Raw genomic sequence first — 7500 nt, 5'->3', positions numbered from 1 at the left:
GAGAGGGAGAGGGAGGGAGAGAGAGAGAGTTTTGCACAGTGGTGTAGCCATGACCTGGCCCAAAAGAGTCTCACGGCCATTTATCAGTTATCCTGGCTGCTCAGTTCACTCACTCACACACGCATACACACGCACACACACATACACACGCACACACACATGCACGCACGCACATGCACGCACTCACACATACGCACACACACGCACACACACACACTCATGCACACGCACGCACGCGCACACACACACGCACACACACACACGCACACACACGCACGCGCGCATGGATACACACACACGCACACATGCACGCACGCATGGATACACACACACACGCACACATGCACGCACGCAGCACATTATATTCACGCCTGTTGGCTCCTTTGATTAGGGCCCCGTTTAGCCAGCTGTTTACTTCCGAGGGTCCGGCCACAGTTACAGTCACATGCATGCACACACACACACACACACACACACACACACACACACACACACACACACACACACACACACACACACACACACACTCCTTTGAAGATGAGAGGCTCCTACTAAACACCAAAAGTACTTCTTCTACAGAAGCCTGCATCCCCTTTGCTCATTAAATGTGTGTGCGTCTGTATGTGTGTGTTTGTGTGTATGTGTACGCACCGTTACCTCTCCGGCTAAACTCTAGAGTTTAACTTTCTGAGTTGTGTCAAGAAAAAGCTGGCCACTGCCCACGAACCAGGTCTGCCCCAGTTCTGTCAGGTAGCCTTCATCACCTGAGGTGTGCATCCGTGTGTGTGTTTGTGTGTGTGTGTGTGTGTGTGTGTGTGTGTGTGTGTTTGTGTGTGTGTGTGTGTGTGTGTGTGTTTGTGTGTGTGTGTGTGTGTGTGTGTGTTTGTGTACGTATGTGTGCGTGTGTTTGTGTGTTTGTGTGTGTATGTGTGTGTATGTGTGTATGTGTTTGTGTGTGTGTGTAAAAGTTCATACCTTACCAAATATTTTTCCTTCACACCTTTTCTCTCTCTTCCTCTCTCGTTCTTCCTCTCACTTGCTCTCATTCCCTCTTTATATCCCTCACTCTCTCGCTTCTCTCTCTCTCTTTCTCGCATGTCTCTCGTCCTCTCTCTATCCTCTCTCTCTCACTTCTCTCGTCCTCTCTCTATCCTCTCTCTCTCTCTCTCTCTCTCGCACTACTCTCGTCCTCTCTCTCTCTCCCTCTCTCTGTATTTTTCACCCCAGAAGGGGTTCCCAGTGCACACAGCTAATAAAATGGGTCAGAACTCAAGCTGAACACTATTTTTATCAAAAACCAATTTCCACCCTCAGCCCACAGGTATCTTGGACCGTACACACCCTCTACACACACACACACACACACACACACACACACACACACACACACACACACACACACACACACCCTACACCTACCCCACACACACAGACACACACACTATAGACCCCCGCCCCCCACCACACACCCTCCATCAGTCACTCAGTCATTCACACACACACACACACACACACACACACACACACACACACACACACACACACACACACACACACACACACACTCACACTGTTCCATACTTTGCTGTGCTGTTGTTCTCTCTAATTGTTATTGTTTGTTTGTATGCCATATGTGGCACTTGACAATGCAAATTGATTCTGATTGTGATTGTGATTCACATTCTGATTCTGATTCACATTCTGATTCTGATTCTGATTGGTGTTCTAATTCAAACACTAGGCTTCCTGCTTGGTTGTTATAGCTACTGTAAACTCTCTGTCGCCCTTTTTCCTCCCTCACTCCCCCCCTCTCCCCCTCTCCTCCCCTTTCCTCTCCTCTCTTCTTCCCCGTTCCTCTCCTCTCCTCTCCACTCCCCCTCTCCTCTCCTCTCCTCTCCATGTCCTGTCCTCCTCCGCTTCTGTCCGTCACTTCTATCTTTATCTCCTCTGTTTCCCTCCCTCTCTTGGCAACACTTTTAGCTTTTCCATAGTCGTTATCCTCTCAGTCCCTCTTCCACTCCCTCTCAGTCCCTCTCCCACTCCCTCTCAGTCCCTCTTCCACTCCCTCTCAGTCCCTCTCCCACTCCCTCTCTCTCCTTCTTCCACTCCCTCTCTTGTTCTCAGAGCGATCCTGTTAAAGCCTTCACCCCAAAAGCTTTCATATCTCCTCAACAAGACACCAAGAAATTCACTCTACCTTTTACTGTGTGTGTGTGCATCTGTGAGAGAGAGACAGAGGCAGAGAGAGCTATCCCCAGAAAAATGCTCGACCAGCGCATTAAAAATGGAAAGAGACACCGTGGATTATGACTTTCTTATTTCTTTTTAAGTTCGGGACAAAGTGTTCAGAAAGGATTTCAGCAGAGCTGCTCGGACAAATTAACATTGAGATGATTTCTCTGTCGAGTGCGCTTGGGCTAAAGCCATGAATCCTTGAAATGCACATCCACCCCAACCACAGCCATTGACAACAGCATTTATGCTACATTCCACATTACATGCCGGCTGAAGTGATAATGGTATTGACTGATTTGGAAGGACTCGCAAGCTGTTTGCTGATGGAGTCATTTTCTTCAATATTTTCTGTAAAATGATTTCTGTAACTTTCGCATGGGCCAACCTGGATCTGTCTCTGTGCTAAATCTGATTTATGATTTATGATGTGTTTTGGAGGGTAAATTGTGCTTGCTGGGGAATAAAATGAGCTGTGAAGCACACTGACCCAGCCCACTAATATCCAGGTTTATTTTTTCTGCTTGAGCGGTGTGGTCCTTTAGTGTTGTCATAATGGAGTAATGATTTTCATAAACATACATGTCTAATTAGAGTCCGGTGTAAGTGCTGCAATGTTACAGTGATGATTTATTAGGTTTGAAACCAGCGTCGAGAGCTCTGCTGTTAAATGGACCTTAAATGCCATCCAGATGCATGGGCAGCGCTCTCTCATTCATTCAGTGCTCAGGGTTTTGGGGCGTTTAGGGCTAAACAAGACAGATGAGAGAGGAAGACGCAATGAGAGGGGGGGGAGACAGGGAGCGAGAGAGAGAGGCAATGAGAGAGAGGCAATGAGAAAGAGACAGGGAGAGAGAGAGAGAGAGAGGGAGAATTGAGGGAGTATAGGGTGAGGAAAAGATGGAGGAGTGGAGAGGAAAAGAGGTGGATAGAGAGAAAGGTTGATGGATGATGAATGGATGGATTGATGGAAGAAAGAGAAAAAAGCACGTCTGTGAAAAAGAGAAACTTAAGTCACATTACTCTATTTCCCCTACTATGCTCATTATAGAGAATATATACTCTATTTCACCCACTATGTTCATAATAGTGAGTATATACTCTATTTTCATAAATAACAGCTTCATTATAGTGAGTATATGCTCTCCGAAGAGTCATGCTAATGAAGCAACTTTGGAGAGAGAGAGGGAGAGGGAGAGGGAGAGGGAGAGAGAGAGAGAGAGAGAGAGAGAGAGAGAGAAAGAAAGAGAAGAGAAGAGAGAGGGAAGGAATGCTGGAGGGATGAAGGGATAGATGGATGGATGGATGTTAAGACAGAGGAAATGAAAAAGCTGATGCATCAGCTGGCTGGAGAGTGTAGCATATGGTACATTTATGTGTTTGTGTGTGTGTCTACGCCTGTATGTATGTGTGCGTGTGTGTGTGTGTGTGTGTACGTTTGTATGTGTGTGTGCGTATTAGTGTGTGTACTTCTGTATGTGTGTGTGCATGTGTGTGTGTGTACGTCTGTATGTGTGTGTGTGTGTGTGTGTTTGTGTGTGTGTGTGTGTGTGTGTGTGTGTGTGTGAACGTCTGTATGTGTTTGTCTGTGCTGTGATTGTGAGCATGTATGTATGTGAGTGTGTTTGTTTTTATGTGTTTGTGTGTTTGTGTGTGTGTGTCTGCGTGTGTCTCTATTTGTGTGTGTGTGTGAGAGTGTGTGCATGTGTGTGTGTGTGCACGTCTGTATGTGTGTGTCTGTGCATGTTTGTGATTGTGAGTGTGTTTGTTTTTATATGTTTGTGTGTTTGTGTGTGTGTGTCTGCGTATGTCTCTCCCTCTGTGTGTGTGTGTGTGTGTGTGTGTGTGTGTGTGTGTGTGTGTGTGTGTGTGCGTGTGTGTGTGTGAGAGGGGTATGCCAGCCACAGAGACACATGCATTATTGATGGGGAATAGTTTAGTGCAGATGTGTCTGGGAGAGGAAGTGTTCTCAAGGCCATCTGATCCCACACAGCGGATTCACATTCAAAGGCTTCAATCAGCTCCACACACAGTGTGGTCTCTCTCTCTCTTAGTCTCTCTCTCACAGACACACACACACAAACACACACACACACACACACACACACACACACACACACACACACACACACACACACACACAGACACATGTGCGCCCATCTACCGGCAAGCACTCTTACTCACGCATACAGACATGCCCACAAATCACACACAAGCAAGTAAACAAAGATATTCTTTTGTAAAATAATTTCTGGGAGTACAGGACCCAGTTACAAACAGAGACTTTTTGAATATTGAACAAACTTTCACACACACATACACACACACACACACACACACACACACACACACACACAGAGAGAGAGAGAGACTTACACACACACACACACACATACACACATGCACACACACACACACTCAATGAAACAATGGGTAAGTCTCTCTTTATTGTCTTCCAGTGCCCATAGCTGCCTGAAAGACTTCATCACATCCATCATGCTGTCTGTGTCTTTCACTCATCTCTCTTGAACTTTCACATCAAGCTCTATCTGTCAAACTTACGGCTATCAGTGCCTTCAGAAGTCACTTTGAACCTTTAGACACATCACACACACACTCACACAGACACACACATGCTCACACACACACTCTCATATCCATACATCCATACACAATCACACTCACACTCACACATATGCAACTGGCACACACACACACACACACACACACACACAAACACTCACATCCATACATTCATACACAATATCACTCACACACACACACACACGAGCGTAACTGGCACATACACACACACACACGCACATGTACACACACATATGCAACTGGCACACACACACACACACTCACATCCATACATTCACACACACACACACACGTAGCCCTTTCTAAAGCACACCTAAAGCCCTTCTCAAATACTCAGTAAGCAGGACTGGAGAGCGATCTTAGAGAGATTTGATGCAGATTACAACAGATCACTTTTCTTCTCGAGTCCTCACCTACTCTAAGAGTAAATACCTTTTCTAAAACTCATTTGCAGGAACTCAATTCAGCTCAATCCCACTCTCCACTCAGCGCAGACTGGATATCGAGTGATGTGTCACGGACTCAGCAGGGGCCTCACCAAACAGACAAACAGCTACATTTTCAGTGAGGATCACACGCGGAAAGTTTTGAAAAAGATGTATTGATAGGAGTGAGGTGTTAGTACATTTGGGATTTTGAAGGGACTAGATCTGCGAGAGATGCATTATGATTCATGCAAAATGGAAATGCTGCCGCTACCCTCGTCACCACAAGCTGAGGGTTAGCCGTTAAAGGTGGGTTTTGTAGATGGGTGTGTGAAGGCCATGGAGAATGAAACGGCTGGATGAACATCTATCCCAAATGATGAGAGTGGAGGAAATGACATGTGGGGGAAATGACACATGGAGGAAATGACACGTTGAGGAAATGACACGTACAGTATATAGTTTACAGTGGGTAAGATACGACCTAAACTCCCAGTATGCATTAGTGTGGGGCGCATAACACACAAACGCTTTCTGTTAGCTAGTCCGTCACATATGTGGACAACTGAGTCCCACAGGGGAGGCACACGCGTGTGTGTGTGAGCGCGACTGTGTGTGTGTGTGTGTGTGTGTGTGAGAGAGAGATGCATTGCGTTGGCACAATTGCCATGGTTACCGCTGCTTCCTGTCTGATCGTGTTCGTGTCATGGTTCAGAGCCCCGAGCCTCAGCGGCCAGGACGTCTATTTCTGGTGCCCTGTCCTCCACACACACACACACACACACACATGTTAAAAAAACACACACACACAAACTCTCAACTATGCATACTCAAACACACACGTTCAATAGAATGTATGGAAACACATAAAGAAATATAGTCTTATGCATCAGATAAGTACACACACACACACACACCCACAAACACACACACACACACACACACACACACACACACACACATACACACACACATACACACACACACACACCCACAAACACACAACAAGGGACTGCCAAGTACGCACAGAGTAGTAGAAGAGGAGAGCTGAGTGAACAAGCTGAACAGAGTGCCCAGCTGGGCACAAGTGAGGTGAACTCACTTCTTCAGAGACGAGAGGAGAAAGGGGGATGCATAGGGAAGGAGGAGAAGGAGGAGAGAGAAAGGAGGGAGAGAAGGAGGAGAGAGAAAGGAGGGAGAGAAGGAGGAGAGAGAAAGGAAGGAGAGAAGGAGGAGAGAGAAAGGAGGGAGAGAAGGAGGAGAGAGGGGGATGCATAGGGGAGGAGGAGAAGGAGGAGAGAGAAATGAGGGAGAGAAGGAGGAGAGAGAAAGGAAGGAGGTTGGTGGGAGGAGAAGAGTGCCACATTTGCTTTGTTCAGAGGGATTTTCTCTCCGTTGCATCTTCTTCTTCTTCTTCTTCTTCTTTTTCTTTTTTTTTGATTCCCTACCTCTGAGGTGGTTATTTCCCTGTGAAAAAATGGGTCACCTTTCTTCTTGGAGGATGCCTGTGAAGCCAACCACAACAGCTGCTCTCTCCTTACTTCAGAGGCTTTGTGTGTGTGTGTGTGTGTGTGTGTGTGTGTGTGTGTGTGTGTGTGTGTGTGCGTGTGTGTGTGTGTTAATGTGTGTGTGTCTGTATGAGTGCATTCCTGCATATTTCTGTGTGTCAGGGAAAAATAGGATATACCTTGCATTTGTGTGTGTGTGTGTGTGTGTGTGTGTGTGTGTGTGTGTGTGTGTGTGTGTGTGTCTTTATGAGTGAATTCCTGCGTATTTCTGTGTGTCAGTGAAAAATAGGATATACCTTGCATTTGTGTGTGTGTTGTGTGTGTGTGTGTGTGTGTGTGTGTGTGTGTGTGTGTGTATGTGAAGATAAAGAGATAACGATGATAAAGTGTGTGGCAAGACTGTCTTTATCTCTGTATAGTGTAGGCCCCTGACAAATGTGCATGTAAAATCAAAACCAGATACTGTGACCTCACATAATGCATAATGCCATGTGTAAGTGTGTATACGTGTGTGTGTATATGTGTGTGTGTATGTGTTTGTGTGTATATGTGTGTGTGTATAAGTATGTGTGTATGTGTGTGTATGTATGTGTGTTTGTGTATGTATATATATGTGTGTGTGTGTGTGTGTGTGTGTGTGTGTGTGTGTGTGTGTGTGTGTGTATGTGTGTGTGTGTTTCTGCAGGCGAACATGCAGAGCTATGGGCAACACAGGCCAGTATGATGGTGCT

The 7500-nt window shown here is 46.1% G+C and overlaps 1 protein-coding gene across 1 annotated transcript in view; it reads right to left on the bottom strand.

Annotated features, from left to right (window-relative positions):
* Positions 1–7500, bottom strand: part of fgf11a (fibroblast growth factor 11a) — a 100639-nt gene that overhangs the window by 19115 nt on the left and 74024 nt on the right. The gene's annotated exons all lie outside the window — the stretch shown is intronic.

This window comes from Clupea harengus, chromosome 18, assembly GCF_900700415.2.
Source record: "Clupea harengus chromosome 18, Ch_v2.0.2, whole genome shotgun sequence".
Taxonomy (NCBI): domain Eukaryota; kingdom Metazoa; phylum Chordata; class Actinopteri; order Clupeiformes; family Clupeidae; genus Clupea; species Clupea harengus.
This window is presented reverse-complemented; position numbering and strand designations above follow the sequence as displayed.